The sequence below is a fragment of the Protopterus annectens genome, chromosome 13.part0, assembly GCF_019279795.1.
Source record: "Protopterus annectens isolate FY-2018-M chromosome 13.part0, PAN1.0, whole genome shotgun sequence".
Classification (NCBI taxonomy): Eukaryota; Metazoa; Chordata; order Ceratodontiformes; family Protopteridae; genus Protopterus; species Protopterus annectens.
Window position 1 is genome coordinate 133,673,709 of NC_056747.1, and position 19,454 is coordinate 133,693,162.

Below are 19,454 nucleotides of genomic sequence, written 5' to 3' on the forward strand. Positions count from 1 at the left end.
GGCAGAAAAATTCAGAAACAATGGGCAAGGTCGTGTATAGCAGAATTAAATGTGATATAGGCAAAGATGTGTACTTAGGTGTTAGAAATAGATTTCAGCAAGTTTAGTCATATGCATAAAGCTGAGTAGTTAGTATCAAACTTTATTATATATATATATATGTGTAATATATGGTCAAAAACACAAAGTCAACCATAAAAACATTGACCTCATTGGGTCAAAAACACTGTTGACACATCACTATGCATGTGCAAGCCCCCTGTTAATTTATAAGTATGTATATGCGTATATATATATATATATATATATATATATATATATATATATATATTTTTTTTTTTTTTTCTCCGAGATCACACAAAACTGGGGGTAAGACCATATTCCCCAACCCTGGGAATTTTGAGATCTCACATACTTTACAACCTACTGTTTGGTTTACCAAATGCAGTCAACTAAACAGCTGTCAGCCTCATGCAAACAATCAGCAAACTCAAGTATTTGGCCTACCCTAACAGTATTCCCACTAACCAATCCTTAAATGAGTCATATGTTCCTGTTTACTAGAAACAGTCCATAGTCTTACCCCCTCTACAAAGGAAAATGGAGCTAAGAATTATCAAATTACAAACCCATCTCAATCCTCCCTCCACTTTCCCAAATCTTTGAAATATGCGTCCACTCTCAGCTCCTTTCCTATTTATTAGGCAACAATTGTCCCATACTCAGCATGGCATTCACCTCTTACACAGCACTGTCACTGCACTACTCTCCTTCCTTAACCCTGTAAATCATAACAGGAATGAAGATAGACTCATATCTGCTATATTCCTAGATCTCTCCTGTAAACCCTATCTACTCTACGACTCTCACACTCTGCAATCACTTGGTTTGAAAAATACCTCAACAACAGAACTCAGTGCATCAAGTAACAATCAGCTGTCTCACGCTACCAGTCAGTTTCAGTAGGTGTTCCACGAGGCCAATCTTTGGTGCTTCATTGCTTAACATATTTATAAACAACGGGCACTCAGCCTCTTACCCTCCACACTCAACCAATATGTTGATGGCTCAACACTTATCTGCTCAGCTACAAACCTCCATGATATACAATTCCTTATTCAACAATCCTTTTCAAACATAGAAAAATGGTGGCTCAACAATTCTCAACTAATGCTTAATGCAAAAAAAAATTGATGCTATTCCATCCAAAGAATTTAGCCAAATGGACTAACCCTTCAGAATCACCTCATTCCAAAATACTTTCACAGAATCTGTCCCCACCACAAAACTACTGGGTGTCACAACTGACAATAAGCTAACATTTGATTCTTATATTCAAAATGTTGTAAAAAAAAAAAGACCAAAAACTTGGTACTGTACATAGAGCAAACCCCTACCTCTGTAACACAGCTTGCAAAAATTACAGGAGTAGCTTACCTTCTGCCAAACCTATTATATGCTGCTACCATATTCACTCACTTGCATGCCACTCAACTAATTAAACTACAACACTGCTATATCAAAATGGCCAAGTTTGTGGCAAATCTCCCCAGTCAGACTCACCACTGAATTGCCCTCCAAAAGCTGAATTGGTTAGATCTTCCTAATCATTTAAACCTCACTGAAATGAAAGTTGTTCATAACATCATCTACCAACCACAACAATGTCCTGCTAATTAAGCGCTACTAGATCCCTCCTTGATCATTAGATCAAGACCTCAGGCCAAGAATATGTCATTAGAGCTTGTGACTTCCATGGCACTGAACTCTATGCCTGCACAGTAGCAAAACTCTGAAATTCACTCTGTAGTGAAAGCAAACTCACAATATCCCATTCTTCCTTTAAAAGTAAGGTAAAATATAAACTCCTTGACACTTCGCACTGTAACCGCTATGCTCCCTTACTCCAAAAACAAATATGAAATCATCTAACACCACCCCTACCAAGCAACCATAACTCTCCATGTTTCACCCAAACATCACTTCTCCATCACCTATCCACTTTGCTCTCTAGCTGGAAACTATCACACCCCCCACTAAAGCTTACCTCCTCCTCTAGTTAAAATCCTCCCTCCTTCTTTCTGACTACCTGCTCCCTTCATGCAGTGACCTATAAGTAATTACTTCTACAATTCCCTAAAACTCAGATAATGCCCTACCACTAAACATAACACTTGTTAATTATAAGATCTGCTACTGATGGTTTACTTTAATAAATGTAAATAAATCTTCATCCTAACTGTAACATTTTATCCTGTATAATCTCTTACATATTACTAGATTGCTTATACAAAAATGTTTAATGCATGCTTTTAAATCTCTTTCTTGTAAACTGGAGCTTTCATTATTTTTACAAAAATTTTAATATGTGATTTTAAATATCTTGTAAATTAGAGCTTTTCTCCCCGGGCCTACCCTATAAAGGGGTTTACCTGTGACAAACCAGTCAGACTTTCTATCTACCACCAGGCCTCAACAAAAATGTAAAAGGTAACAGCCTTTTACTGATTAAGTACATTGCAGCCCCTCAGAAGAAGTATCAACAGAGATGCTGGGAGATAAAGAGGACTAAGGCAGAAAATTTACCTGGCAAGTAAACTGACGTGTTGGAGTTCCAGGAGTTGTGAAAGAACAAAATAAGGAGACTAATGAGGACACTATTTTGGGAGTCTTATTAAAAGGTGGTATCCAAACTGAGATAGTAAGGTTTCTGAATTAAAGACAGAAAGCAAATAAGCACCATGATTTTACGTTACTTGAAATGATATCACCTACGTAAAACAATGTAGTCAAATACGGCAAGATTTAGCCAAATTACATTTCATGTCATAGTTCCACAGCATTGTTCTTACAATCCTAAAAACAATGTTTAGTCTGTTATTGAAGATGCGCTAGTCCTTTATTAGTGTGTAAATTCCCAAAGATGTTTGGATCTATGGAACCAAAAATAAGCCAAGACAAATGTACCCTCACTTCAAATGTTGTTGGAAATATCATTTTAAGTAGTGTGTACTGCATGGCTGATCTATAATAGCATAATTTTATTTGTCTTTTAATCCCTAATTTAACCAAATATTTGAAACAAAAAGTACATCCAGGAATATCTACATTATTTTAAACTATGCATTTAGTATTTTAGTTTAGAGCATATTTTTTTAATTTCAGAATGTTTGTATTTAGTTAACAAACTGATTTTGTAACATTTAATGAGAATCCATTACGGAACATATCTAGACACTTACCATCTATGGCCTACATCATTCTATTTCAAATTCTAAATGCAGTATTAAATGTTCTTGTCAAGGTTCATTACTATTTTGAGCTCTGGCTTCTGATCAAAGTTCTGAACATAGAATATGCTGAAATGTTCCCGTAACTAAGGTCCAGCAATGCCAGGAAGCTATTACTCTGCTTAGAAATTCAGAGTACTGTTATATAATACAGGTTTTACTTTCAAGGTAAAACATACTTAAAAAATTCCGAATTGCAACGATCTTGAAAAATAACATGTTGTAGAATACCAAAAGTGAAAAACCCAATACTGTACTTGATTCTGCATTTAAGATTATATAGACTTTGACTCAAATTCATTGCAGGTCATAATTTAATGCATTGCAAATAGTTACCATCTCTAACTATAAAAAACTGGCAGCAGTAAAAATCAACATCATTTACATGAGTTATAAAAAGTGAATCTGCACCTTTTCCAGTCACTCTGCATTTAGCAATGATGCTTAGTTTTGTTACAGGCCTAGCTATTTCCTGCTTTAAGCTGTTAATTTCTGCTCTCTCAAAACCCAGTGTGTTGAGCAACACCTGCCAGCCCAGGAGAAGAAGGTAAAGGAAAATAATAACTCTCCTCATTACTGAACATGAGTTACTGGATAGATTTAGAGTGGACAGAGATAAAATAAGGGCTTCAATTAGCTTGTATGACCCACAAATGGGAACTGAGAGAATGCATGGCCCTCCTATACCTGTAGATACCTAGTTGTGCATAGACCTCATTATGCTTTCCATTGGTACGTTTCAGAGACAAGCTGGGGACACATTGTGTATCTCACAGGATTCTGCCTTGAGGATGCTACAGAAGTTGTTAACAGACTCTTGGCACATGAGGATGAGTATATCTATTTCCCAGTGCACTACAGGACTGTGACAGTACCATGCACACTTTCCATAGACTGGCACACTTTCCTGAGGTGTTTTGTGCAAGAGATTGCATCCATGTTGATATAAAGGGCCCCACCTGAACAACGGGGGAAGAAGTACCACAACAGGAAGGGCTACAATTCCATCAACTGCCACTTAGCGTGTGAAGCACAGAGATACATCATGAACACATTAGCCCAGCATTCAAACAGTGCCTGTGATTCTCACATTTGGTATACAAGTTCGCTATACTGTCACTTCCTCCATGGTAGGATTCTTCATGGTCAACTATTTGGTAAGTGCAAACTATTATAATGTTGTTAACAATTGTTATTTCTGTACCTATACAGTGCCATATGTAGTACTGAGTAATTCTCAGTTTTTGTTATGCATCCTGTCCCTGTTTTGTTTTCCAAGAGATACAAAATACCCACTTGAACCTTGACTCAAAGCCCATATCCACTGCATATATGAGTTGGAGGGCCTTCAGTATGAGCCTGCTACTGCATGCAGAATATTTACTGAATGCTATTATTTGCATAACATGATCATGTGTCGATCTGGTGCATGACTGCCACAGCCAGTGACTGATGAGGGCAGTGCACCACCTCTAGCTTTGGTCCCACCAATGACAATAATACTGGCCAGTCAATATCAGCAGCAGCAGCATGGTAACCCCCCTAGCCTCTTCACTGTACATGACTACTCAGGTGAAGCAGTGGCATCTAGTCCACAACTATGGGACATGACATTCACTATCTAAGAATGAGATGTTACAAAGATAATTTGTGGTACATGCAGTGTTACTTGTGGGCTATGCTGAGTGGTACATAGCCAACATACACTGTACTTAAGATATTTCTCATCATATCATACAAAAATTACATCCCCAGATGTCATTAACAACCATCCTTTTTATAATCTTCAGTGTTCAGTAGCACGTGTGCTAGTTATACTGGTAGACTTTACATGAACCATAAAGGAGCAGGTATTATAGAAATATACTGTGTAGATGTCATATCAAAAATAGGAGCAATTTACATTTGTGTTACTGTATCTGTATTTACTTAGGAAATATATTTTTGCTTTCCATCATGAAATGCGTTATTGCTACAGCTCTTCTTTTTTTAATTTTTTGTTTGCTTGTTTTCATTTTCAATCTTTCATTTATTTCAGGAACAGGAAGTAAGTGCAGCATTTCTCATCTGGTGTAGATGTGATATGATGTTGTGTATACATACCTCTTTGCAAAGTGTTTATCTTGGTGAGTAATGACTGTGTTACTGATGTTCAAAATGTCAATTACATTTTGAAAATGTCATACACAGTGTCCCCTAAAGACAGTGCTGGTGATAGTCTTAGCTCTCAAGTGCTCCACATGCAGTGGAGGACACTTGATTTAGCCATCTAAAAGTTATCTGTTCCACCTCTTCAATTTGACCCTAAATAACTCTGATTTTCTTGCTTTCATTGGCTCAGTGGTTCAACCAATAATAGAACAGATTTCTGGAGCTTCGCTGGTCAAAATAGACCAACAGCAGATTAGAGTACTTGGAATTAGTGAAGAAATTGGACATTGTCATCTGTGTTAGCATGTCTGGTTGACGTTTTTGTACATAATGTCAGATTAACTTGGGTATATGCTAGCATGATCATGAGTTCTTGCATGTTGATTTATAATCTGTTTGTACAGAATGTTTTAAAGACTTGAACAGTGTTCCTTTACACTTCTAACTGTGCATATTTGTGAAGAAGATTCTAAATGCAGACTGTCTCAGAATTAGCTGATCTGCAGATGATGTAATCGGAATGTTGACAGTTGCTATGTGTTACTGTCAGAGGCCGAAAGGCAGGAAGGAACTTTGGTAAACAGCTGTTGGTTGATTTTCAAAATATGAAATATAAATTTGAACTGGAACAGTTGTGACAGTTAAGCTATGCTATAAAAGAGCCTGCTGAAGACAGCTGAAGTCAGCTGTTGTCAGTTAACACCCAGTCACAGTTGACAGTTGCAGTTGTTCACAGTTGTATTGTGCAGTGGATACACAAAATGACTCATCAAGAACTGTAAGCCTGCCTTTGCTCTATTGTAATAATTTAGTTTAGATCAGGGACAGTGTTCTTTAGACACACAGGAAAATTATAACTAATCAGAGTTTTTCTAAATGTTGTATTTCTTTCAGTATTGATTTCATTTTCCTGGTGATCGAGTTTTGTTTATTGGAAATTACTGTTTTTATATTTTAATCATTTTGCTCATTAAATATTTTTATTAACTTACATTGTGGCTGGTCAATCAGTGTTTTCTTTAATGATTTGAGGGTGCTTGTACCTGCTTTGATAATTACCAGGCCACTCCAAAAACATGGCTGTTTTAGGTCATTTGCTATAATTTGCTTTAATATCTAATTTTAATAACTCGACACCCCTGTGAAAGGGCATGTGATACTCTCATTGGTGGCAGTGTGTTATTGTATTATTTTGGGGAAGGGACACAGCTGGAAATCTATGTCAGGCTTTCCCAGAAGTGTTTGGATGTGTGAGATTTAATTTATTTAAGTATGAGTGTATCCGATGTCTTAAACTGGGACACACTGCTCTAAAGTGTGTAATAAGGAGTTACATTAAGGGTGGACAGAATTATACAGTCCAGTCCCAGGTTATAGAGTGTGAACCCGTTGTGCTCTGAGGGGAAATTGTGAAATATCACTCCTGTTTAGGTGATGGTCTCCTACTGGAGTCAGTAGTGAGGATTGAAGCTCCTTAATTACTGACCCAGGATAGTAGTAGTAGGGAAGGTCATACTGTTGTTGGCAGTCCAGTGGGGTATTGTCCAAATGTCACAGAGGACACATGATTTAGCCTTCTAAAACCCACCTATTCCATCTCTTCAATTTGACCATAAATAACTCTGATATTTCTTGCTTTCTTTGGCTCAGTGGTTCAGCCAATAAGAGAACAAATTTCTGGTGCTTCTCTGGTCAAAACAGACCAACAACAGAAGAGGGTACTTATAATTAGTGCTAGTACAATCTGTGAAGCCACATCAGTAACTATCAAACTCTTATTTTTGTCTGAATACAAGATATTTCTAGATATTTCTTCAGAATATTCTGACCCATACCTTACAGCTTGTTTGCTCAAGAATCCTGGACAAATCCAAAAATAATGGGGGACAGATGCTCAAAATAAGAGACAGCTTTTAAACGTGGGACAAATGCTTAAAATAAGCAACAGTTTTTAAATATTACTCTATTTCACTTAAAGAAGTTTGTGCTACAAAATATTTTTTACTGTCTGGCATTACTGAATAACTATAATTCTCTAATTTACAAGAAAATCAAAAATTTATGAGGAACAGGGCAGAAATATGAGGCAAAATCAGAGGCATTCTGCAAAATTGCGGACAGTTAATAGGTAAGCAATGACGTTATACTTCAGCTCAAACTGATAGAGTCAGCGGTACTGTTACCTTTTCAAGCAACATCACTTTTGGATAAAAAAATAGATTTGTGGTGGTTCCTTTCTGGCCTCTTAGAATGGTGACTGTTTGTACTACGGTCTGGACTAAGGGTGCTGACTGCCCTGATTAAGATAAGTATTTGAAGTTTTTATACTTGGAGGTGTCTGTGTTTATATATACACAGCTCCCTTTACCTGTATTTTTAGATGTATAGGAAATTCTAGCCTTGATGGACTCTGAAAGCATGATTACCCTTGATAAGGGTCTTCTAGTGTGTAAGTGTAAGACCAGTAATAACCAAAAGTTAGAGCTAAAATGCATTCATTGTGATAAAAAACTATCATCTCACACAAACTGAAATTCAAGCAGGTCTTGGAAAACTGTTACTTCCTATGGCTGTAACTTCTGATTTGAGTCATGATATATTTTTAAACACCTTTATTAAGTTATCACAAAAACACTGGTACACATACATTAATAGAAAAGTAAATAAACCATATTAACATTTTTTTTATTTATATACATTACATACATGTTTTCTATTTTTCTATCTTTATAACTGTCATTCAGCCCAACTTTACGTACATGGCTAAATTCCTTCCTTCCCTTAAACCTCACTTGTCCTCCTCCTCCTGAACATTATTCTGCATGTATTGTTCTCACAGATTCCATTTATTTGCATGCAATTTGCTCCTTCCCTTTTCTAAAGACCCCAATTCCAGTTCTTTATCTCTTTTACAATATTCACTCCTTCAAATATAGTTTGTTTAGATTTTGATTTCCATTTTCGAGAAATGCTTTTTAGCAGCTAATAGAATTAAACTTAATAAGGTCTTACTATATCTATGCAAGTTAGATCCTGTATGCCAGCTCAAAAGAATCATTTTGCTAATTACACCCATTTGCTCTCGCAATATTTCTAACAGAGTACTCTGCAGGGAATTTTTAAAATCTGCCAAATCATTACACTCCCAAAAAACCTATTTCCAATTACCTCTCTCTCTTCCCTATCACCCCAACACTTGCTGTCTAAGGAAAAATTCTTTGATGTCTGCTTAGGGTATAAAAAATACCCATATAAACACTTCCAAACAAAAATCATTAACTGTCTGGACTTTGTTACATACTTAGGAGCTGTGCAACTGTCTTACTACTGCACCCTTGCAAATTGCTTTTCCACTCTTTCTCTCTGTCTTCCCAATCATTTCTAAACTCCTTTGACCAATTCTTACAGTTATCATCCGATATAGTGACAAACGGAGCACCACACCAAGTAAAAACCAAATAGATGCTATATGTTTATATGTGAATTTTAGTAGGGTTTTTGAATGTATTCAACATATTTATGACATGGTTTCTTGAATGTTATGTATAAAACTTTTTGGAATTAATGAGGTTCAATTATGATGTCGTTAAATGAAAGTATTTAAATGGTTCATTTTTAGTAGGAAGTTGTATTCTGATACAGTCTCTTACAGGAGATGAAAGTGCTTAATATTAATAAATTACTGGATTTTTATTTTTACTTCCTGAGTGCATTTTCTACAAGGATGGTATTTCAGTTATTTCAGTGACAAACGGAGATACTGCCAGCACAGTTATCTGGAATTTTGTAAATAATTATGTGTCATTTGCGAATACCAACATGATTCATATAAGATGCTTGTGTTAGAAATGGATTAGAGTTGTATGTCATGTATATATCAAACTACATTTGTACAGATGTGTGTTGAAAAATGTTTTTCGCAAAGTGCTTGAAATGTGTCCACAGTGTGCCCTACTGGAATATAACAAAATTTACATGCACTATTGTATCTGTTTTAATATATATATATATATATATATATATATATATATATATATATATTAAAAGTGGAAACTGGAACACGCGATTAACTTCAGTCCTGCAAAACTTCAGAAAAATATCTGAAATTAAATTACTTTATGGCTAGGCAATAAAAGATGATATATTTCAGTTTCCATGCAGCAAGGAGACACAATGTCTGTACTAGGGAGTTTTCTGTATTGCCTTTAAAGTGAAATAATTACTAGTCTTGAAATGTGAAAGAATGCGATTGTTTTATGACTTCTCGCATCTGCCAAACATCTAAGGTCTATGTATTTCCACAGGTAGATGCTAAATACTTCTAGCTTCCAGCAGTGGAGGTTTCACCTGGGATAGAGTCAGATGACAAGAAATGATGTCATTCTGCAAGCTATCCCAGCAGTAATATTTGAGATATTAATTTGAGAGGTCTCTGAGTGAGACACAGCATTCTGTTTTCTGTCTTGGACCTGACCAGAACCATTCACCACATCTGCATTTCTCTTCTTAGGTAAGTAAACTAGGGTATAGTAATTCTCTTGAATTCAGTCAGGAATATAGTGAAGCATAATTTAGATGTTTTTCTTTATTTATTTGTGACTGTCCTGCAATGTTGTTTTAAATACTTCCGGCGGTTTTGAACTCTCTGATGTCACTGTGATTATATAGAGAGTGTTTTAGTCTTCTTTTATTATTTATTATTAAATATATATCTTTCATTATGACTAATCTGTGCAGAGATATTTAAGTTCTGAGAGTACTTGCATATTTATTTGGCGACACTGTAGGCCACTCCTAATAGCCTTGCTCTTGCACTGTAGGCCACTCCTAATAGCCTTGCTCTTGGTCAAACTACCATTTATATTGATAGTAACATTACACAGTAAGATTGGACACCCTTTGTTAACACCCTTAAAGTAGCTGATAAGGAACTGACTGGTGGCAGTGATAACTATCTTATAGTCTGGACAAAAGGGGGAATACCTAGTAAACCTGTGCCAGCCTTTCCCAGGTGTGTGTGTGTGTGTGTGTGTGTGTGTGTGTGTGTGTGCGCGCGCATAAATCAAACCTCAAAGAGCGTGTGTGTCAGCTACTTGGGCAGAGGGATATGAAGCAATGGTTGGACAGAGAGGATGCTGGAGGTCTTGGCTTGGCCAAGCAGCTGAGATCTCAACTCTATAGCTGTGCCATTGGGGAGACTTATTGGAGAAAGGAGAAACCAGCCCCGTACTGACTGTTGTCTCTGTGTGCTCTTAAGGTAAATTGCACTTGATGCAGTAAGCTGCATCTGGAAATACTGTGTGTGTACATGTCGTCCTCCCAGTGTACATCCCCCACTGTTGCCAGTGGTGAGGATTGAGGCTCCTTGATTACTGGTCCAGTGGGGGTGTCATCACATTTATTGGTTGGCAGTGGTGGGTTCACCATATCACATATTGGGATTCAGTGGTGTGGATATTGAACTCCTGTAGCCTGTAAATAGTTGCCACTAAAGAAGGTGCTTGCACTCTCAAAAGCAACCACACAGTGAACATTCAGACTTTCATATCACAATAGTTTTATTTATTTTTGTTAGCTTAGTTAGTCAGGAAGAGTAGGCAAGGATGTCAGCAGATTATTATGGCAAGCTGACAAGAAGCCAGTTGGCTGAGATGTGCAAAGACAAAGGTCTGCAGCATGCCAACCTGACTAAAGCAGAAATTACTGCAGCTTTAGTCACAGCTGCATCACAAATCAGCAACCAGGAGGACTACCAGACTGGCCTTGGGGATGTACAACTCTCGGAAAATGGGCAGGTCAATTTTGTCTCAGAGGACTTAAAAATCCATCTGGAGTTGAAGAGACTTGAAATGGAGGCCAAATGTTTAAAATTAGAATCAGCAGAGAGACTGCGGTGCTTGAAGGCTGAAGCAGAATCAGCAGAGGGACAGCTGTGTTTGGAATTAGAATCCAAAGGGAGGCTGAGATGTCTAGAATCCAAAGAAAATGAGAAGCAGAGGCAACATGAAAAGGAAATGCTGACTCTTTGCCAGGGTCATGGAGGTAATGGGGAAGGGAGTAACTGGACCTAGAAGCAATAACGATCAGTAAATGTCTTCCACAATTTACAGAGGGTGATAATTGTGATAGTTTTTATTCATATGTTTGAAAGGGTATGTAAACAGTGTAATGTTGATCAAGGGCTCTGGGTACGGTTCCTGACCCCCTTACTCCATGGTAAAGCTGTAACTGCTATTTCTAAATTGTCTGATACTGATTGCTTAAATTATAATACTGTTAAAAATTGTTTATTAGACTGTTTTAAATTAACACCCGTAGCTTATAGAAAAAAGTTTTGTGAGCACAGATGCAAGGCAGATGAAACTGTGTGTGAATATATTGCTGAACTAAGCAATATTTTCATTGATGGGTGAGTGGGTGTCAGGTCACCGCTTTTGATGGGCTGGCAGACCTTTTGGTGAGGGAACAAGCCCTTAACACTTTGCCTGAGGAGATGAGAATCTGGTTAGCAGATAGGGAATGTAATATCATAGATGAGTTGGGGGAAAAAGGAGACCTATACCTAGCAGGCAGGGCATGACTGTACAGGAAAGGGATACCCAGTGCTGCACATGGGTCTAATGGAACCAATGGTGGGCAGCCTAAACCATCCCAACAGAGTCCGCCAGTAACAGGGGAAGCCACTATTTCAGGTACATGGCCAGGATCAAAGGTTAAATGTTTTAAATGTAACCAGTGAGGCCATGTAGCATACATGTGTCCACGGAGGCAAGGTGGGGAACAAAAGGTGGGAGAGCCAGTAAGTGGGAATGACAAAATGCCAGCAGTAAGTTGTCTGGCGACAACAAGGGTTCCAAACTACCACAAGAGGTTATATCCTATCCTAGTGGATGAGACACAGGCCACTGCTAAGAGAGAGACAGCCTCTCACCTAACCATTGTGAAGCCTGCAATGGTTAAAGAGGAGCACTACTTGCTTGGCCAGTCTACTCCAGTCAGAGCTTTAGGAGGGATCCCATTCCAAATACCTTTAGCTAGGGTTCACCTTGACCCAGAGGGTGGAAAAGGAAGCAAGCAAGTAGGTGTGTTTGAGGATATCCCTGCAGGATGTCCTGACAGGGAATTATTTTGATAATGCAGTACCTTGTGTTAATGCAGTGACATACAGTCAGGCTTACAGACAAGCATGTGAGTCTGGTAGCCTGGGGGGGACCCAGACAGACTGCACACTTGAAGCCAGGACTGGTGAGGTGGTTACTTCAGGAAAGGAGCTACCCTGTAGCAGTAAGACTGAAAGTGAGCCACAGCTGCTTGTGGGTACTGATGTTCCATTGGGCAGAGTAACTGCAAGGGAAGAGGTGAGTAGTAGTACCCAGGCTGACAGTGAGGCACCGCTGTCAGAGGATATCAGACTTCCTCTGGAAGGGGAGCTGTGAAAGGTTACAAAGAGAGAGTTGAGACAGGTCCAGCTCTCAGACCCTACATTACAAGGCTTGAGGGAGGTAGCTAGTGAGGCACCTGATTCTCAAGGAAAGGGGAATCCATATACTGTGACAAAGGTTTACAGTATAGATAGTGGACCCCTGAGGGATGGCTAGAGGGTGAGAGAATACAGCAGTTGGTAGTGCCTATATCATACTGTCTAGCACTTCTAGTCACAGTCCATGACATTCCTTTTACAGTCATACGGGCATAAAGCATACAAAGAGACGTATTATGTAGAACTTTTATTGGCCTGGGATTTCCAGAGATGTAACAGGGTACTGCAGGACCTGTGAGCAGTGCCAAAAGGTAGGCACAGCAGGAGACAAGGTGAAAGCTCCTTTGGTACCTTTGTCTGTGATTGAGGAGCCATTTCAGAGGGTAGCTATGGATATTGTGGGGGCCTCTGAGTACCTCAAGTTCCACAGGGAAGATGTATATCCTAGTGGTAGTAGATTATGCTACCAGATACCCTGAGGTAGTGGCTCTGTCATCCATTGAGGCAGAAAAGGTGGTTTGTTAGAGATTTTCAGCAGGTTAGGTTTCCCAAAAGCAATACTGGCTGACAGAGGTGCCATTTTCACATCAGACCTGCTGAATTGCCTGTGGGAGCACTGCAGGGTGAAGCACCTAAAGACCACCCCCAGACTAATGGTCTGGTGGACAGGATAAGCTCTACACTAAAGACCGTGCTACGGGCATTTGCAGACCAGTTTAAGACGGAGTGGGACAGATAGTTGCCCAATCTTTTGTTTGCTTACAGAGAGGTACCCCAGGAATCAACAGATTTTTCATCCTTTCAGGTGCTGTATGGGCACAGGGTGAGGGGACCTGTACATATGATTCTAGATGAGTGGAAGGGTGAGTATGAATCCCACAAGGAATCTGTTGTGGCATATGTCCTAAACCTCAGGACAAGGCTCAGGGAGGGAACTCATGGGCTGAAAAAGGTCTGGTATGACAGGAATGCTCGAGCTAGAGTGTGCGTGTGGATGGTGTAATGGTTAAGGTGTTTACCTTACAAACATAAGGTACAGGGTTTGATTCTCACATGGGGTAATTGGCTAGGCTTGAAATGGCCCACAAGGGTAGTTAGCCTAATACTAATCTATAATCTATGTATATATATATATATATATATATATATATATATATATATATATATATACTTGAAAGTAACACATATTGAGGTGGCAAAAGAACAGGGGCATGTATGCAACAAGTGCCCAAGCATTATGTTCCTTCAGCTTGCTGTCCAACCTAGACTCAAAATAAAGAAAAGAAAAAAAAATACATTTTTAGCATTTGGAAAACAAAACACATAGAAGGAGACCCCTAATCTTATATTTACGACTGCGGCATAGTTCATGTGTCTGGATTCTAGATTAATGCACTGTTTTGTTTTAACAAGATTGTGCAGAAATAGATTTTTAATGGACCTGCTTAACTTGAAAATTTTTAGCAATGTTGTACAACAGTACCCCCCCCCCCGATGTGCAGTAGCAAGGCCCACCCAAACCCAGCCCAGCAGTCTGCCCACGGCCATTTTTTTTCACTATACATGAGTAAACATGACAGTGCTTCAGAAGTCCCCATTAATATTCATTGGGTATTACCGGTATGATACCCCTGCACTGGCCCAGTAATCAAGGAGCCTCAATCCTCACCACTGGCAACATTGGGGAACATACACACTGGAAGGATGACAAGTACACACACAGTAACATACAATTTCCCTTAAGAGCACACAGAGATCACAGTCAGTCTGGGGCTGGTTTCTCCAGATCCCCAATAAGATTCCCGACTGGCACAGCTATAAGGTTGAGATCTCAGCTGAGCGGCCAAACCAAGATCTCCAGTATCCTCTCTGTCCACGCAGTGCTTCGTGTCCCTGCCCAAGTAGCTGACACACACACACACACACACACACACACACACACACACACACACACACACACACACACACACACACACGCACACACACACACATTTTGAGATATGATTTATATGCAAACACACAGCTGGGGAAGGCTGGCACAGGTTTACTAGCTATGCCCCCTTCTGTCCAGACTATAAGGTAGTTATGAGTGCCACCAGACAACTCTTATCAGCTACTTTAAGGCCCTTATCAAAGTGTATCCAATCTTACTATGTAATGTTACTATTACTCCAAATGGTAGTATGACCAAGAACAAGGCTACTTTGAAGTGGCCTGTAGAGTGTCACCAAATAGATATGCAAGTACCTCAGAGCTTGAATATCTGTAAACAGACCAGCCACAAATAAAATATTTAAATACATCTAATAACAAATAATAAAAGAACAAGACAATAATCAGTAAGTAATCCATTACATCAGAGTTCAAAATCACAGGAAATATTTAAAACAACATCGCAGGACAATCTCAAATAAATAAAAGAAAATATCTAAGCTACACTTTACTACATTCCTGTCTGAATATAAAAGAGTTACTCTGCCCTAAAAACTTACTTACAGCAAGGCATGTGCAGTGGTGGTGATGAGTGGATGTTTCTATGTTAAAGACAAAATACAAAATGCCCTTTTGCTCTTTCTCAGAGAGTTCTTAAATTAATATCAAATACTACTGCTGGGTTAGCTTGGATGACATCATTTTCTGTCACCTGACTTTAGTTCCCAAGTTAAACCTCTTTGTCAGAAACTAACAGAATTTTAGCATATCCCTGTGAATAATACATCTAAGCTACACTGTGAGATACAATGAAATTTGTATCTCTCTATAGAGCTTTTCTCCCCGGGTCTCCACTGAAAATGGGCCACTAAGCTCAGTTGGGCTAACCCAGTCAACAAATGTAAAATAAATAAGTATCTCTTAGACTTTTGCAGATCCTGGATGTAATAAAACACTTCTACATTTTAAACCTCGTAATTATTTCTCTTTCAAGACAATACAAAAAACTTCTAACTCTAGACATTGTGTCTGCTGTTGACTGAAACTGAAAGATAACTTTTATAGCACAATCATAAAACAATTTAATTTAAACTTATTTTCTTGAAGTTTTGCAAATTAACCCTCTATGTTCTAGTTTCCACTATTAAAATATATACATTCACAAAATTACAATGGTTTATATAAATTTCTGTTCTAAGCCAGCAGGGCATGCTGTGGTTACAGTTTTGAAGCGCACTACTGTACAAACCCTGTTCAATACATACTAATGTATCAGCAGTTTAATATACACACAACACACAGTTCCAATACATTTCATAGGTAGGTACTAGGCTATCGACCCAAGGGCCTAAGTAAGCCTAGCCAACAAGGTTCCCTGGCTTACTCCACCCAAGAAAATTATTTTCCTGTACCCCTGTTGAGCAGAGCCACAGAAGTGATCTCCGGGGTGTGTTTCCTATTTTCATCTACTCATCAAGATTTTTCTTGAAGAGCGCTTAATGAGGAACTTTGCTTGACATAGATGGATAGCTTGTTCCAGAGTATGGGAAGTCTCTGGGACAGGAATCTATCCTTCCAGCATGTCCTGTTTATTGTAGTGACAAGGTATAGGTCCCTAGAGCATGTAGCTTGGAGGGATTGGGATTTCTTTAGGTGTAGCATGTCCAACAGCTCTGGGTTTGACATAGCTTTATATGTTAGGCAGAGATCACCTCGGAGTAGGTGATATGCTACAGAGTAAAACTGGAGTTTATTGAGACAGTCAGTGTAGGGCATCTGTTTGAAGCCAGTAATCCTCTTTGTGAGGTATTTCTGTGTCCTTTCCAGCTGCTGCAGATGTCTTGTGAGGTACATTCCAAAAGGGGCATTGTACTCTATAATGGGTCTAATGAGTGTCGAGTAGAGGGGAACAATAACCTTTTTTTTCCTGGATGAGAACCCTTTTGTGATGAGGTGTGCCATGTAGAAAGATTTCCTAACTACTGTGGTGATGTGATTATCAAAGGAGAGACTACTGTCCACCTGGGTCCCAAGGTCTCTTTATCACACATTTGGGGTTAAGTAGACTGTCACCTATGTGGTAGTTCATGGGTACACAGCTTTTACCAAAGGGAATGACAATGCACTTTTTGGCATTGAGCATCAGGTCATGGCTCTGACACCAGGCATCTGTCTCAGTGAGGCCCTTCTGTAGGATGTCCACATCATTTGGGGACTCGACTATGGCTCCTAATTTGCAGTCATCTGTGAATTTCATTCGCTAAAGGCCTTCTGTGTTAGCCTGTACTTCAGAGAAGTACATACCAAAACGGAGAGGTCCCAGGACTGAACCCTGTGGTACTCCACTTGTCACTGGTTTGAAGTCAGATTTGGAGTCTGCAACTTTTACAATGTGGGTTTTGTCAGTGAGCCAGTTGGCAACCCATCTTGTGATGTAAGGATTTATACCTAGTTTAATGAGTTTAGCTATAATTCCAGAATGGGGGATGGTGTTGAAAGCCTTGGCAAGGTCAAGATAGGCTGTGTGAACCACCTTACCCTCGTCTACGGCTTTGGTGGCTACCTCAAAGAAGTCGATCAGGTTCAGACAGCATGGTCTGCCTTTCACAAACCCGAACTGGGTGGGGTCCAGAGTTTGGAGGTTACCAATGTCTGTGTTTATGAGTTCCATGACGATATGTTCCATGGCCTTACAGACCAGGCCAGTCAGACTAATAGGGCGATAGTTCCCGGGATCAGTGGTGGCTCCCCCTTTGTGGAGTGGGATAACCATTGCTGTGTACCATTCAGTGGGCACAAAGCCTGACATGAGGCTATGATTGAACATGGTGCTTAGGTGGGGAGCCAGTTCGTTCTGAAGTTTGTATAAAACGTAGCCTGGGGTGTTGTCCGGTCTGCATGGATACTTTGTTTTTGGCTTTAGAGAGTACAGCTTTTACTTGTGCAGGTGTGATTACAGGGACTCTACATTCCTTCTGTATAGATATGGGTCCTTTAGGGGATGAGAGGGGGGTAAAGTTAGCACTGAACCTATCTGCCAGGATGTTTGCAATATCAGTTGGTTCTGTAATTTTCATGCCATTGTGCTGTAACTCAGAGCAGATCTAGGTGTTGCCACTGAGATTCTTGACATAGCTATAGAATGCTTTGTGGTTGTCCCTAGAATCAGTGGCTATTTTGTTTTCTTTGCTGGCTTTGGAGGATCTTATAAGGGATTTCAACTTCTTACTGAGGCTGACCAGGGAGCCCCTCCACTCATGGTATTTTACTCTCTTTTGCAACAGTTTCTTCCTTCTGTTGTAGAGTTTGTTTATGGCAGGGGACCACCAGATTGGCTTCCTTTTTTTTTGGAGGATAGCATCTTGGTTCAGTTTAGGATAGCACAATCCATGCACTCGTGTAAGTGCTTATAGAGTGCATTTGTGTAGGATTCAGCAGTCGTAACTGTATTGGCCATCTGCATGGATGTCATGAAGTTTGCCACTTCTGTCTTAAGAAGCATGAAGTTGGCTTTCGAGAAATTTTTAGCGTGGTTTCCTTAATGGGCAGTGGGGTGGGATGTGGATATCTAGGGTGATTATCTTATGGTCGGATCTGACCAACGAGGAGTTGACTTCAGGTGTGGAACACCAGTCACTCATGTTGGTAATGACTAGGTCTAGGATATTGTTGCCCCTGATGGGGATGTGGATAAGTTGATCCAGAGCATTGGAATTTATGAATTCCAGAAAGCATTGAACGAAGTAGTTGGTACACGAGTAGTTTTCCCAGTTAATGGTGGGGCAGTTGAAATCACCCATTATTAGGGTGTTTGGTTGAACCCTAATATTTTCCAGAATATCAAGGAAAAAAGGATTGGGAATCCTGGGGCATGGTGGGGGATCTGTAGCAAGCTACAATTTGGATTGCAGTTTTGCCCAGAGTTAGTTGCACTTGGATAACCTCGGATGCATTATGCTGAGCAACTAGCCTGGAGGTGTGGATATCCTTAACGATTATGGACACACCTCCACCTTTGGTGTTCCAGTCCAGGACAGGTGGCCAAAAAGTGTGGTATGAGTTATAGCCTGGTAATGCAGTGGTGCTCTCTGGAGCCTTGAACCAGGTCTCAGTCACTGCACAGATACCAATGTTCTCCATTTTAAGGAGTGTCTTGTGGGAGTGCATTTTGAGATTTAGACTTCTAGCATTGAGTAGCATTACCCTCATTTTTTGCTTGTCTGTTCCTGTTATGGTGGTGAATTTGTCATTTTGAACCTTGCCTAAAAAAGGCACTATTGGGTTTGCAAGAGCCTTAGCCAGTATCCGGAATCCCAGGGGTGACAGGTGCAGGCCATCTCTGGCAAAGCATCGTGGTCTGTCAACCATGTTGTCCCAGCCAGACAGATACTGGATCCCCTTAAAATAACACTAGAAGCTTAGCCAATTGTTGAAGTCAATCATTTTGTCCTTGTACTGCGGTATCATTCTGGGTGATGGCAGGATGCTACTCAGGGCTAGGGTCATACTTGCCTGGCTACAAGATCGGAGAGCTCTTCCAAGTGTCTTTTCATGTAGTCCAGGGAGGTACATCTCAGGTCATTCACATCAACATGGACAAT

At 39.6% G+C, this 19,454-nt stretch overlaps 1 protein-coding gene across 1 annotated transcript in view; it reads right to left on the reverse strand.

The window, feature by feature from the left end:
• NWD1 (NACHT and WD repeat domain containing 1) overlaps positions 1 to 19,454 on the reverse strand; it is a 1,242,814-nt gene that overhangs the window by 351,168 nt on the left and 872,192 nt on the right. The window lies entirely within an intron of this gene.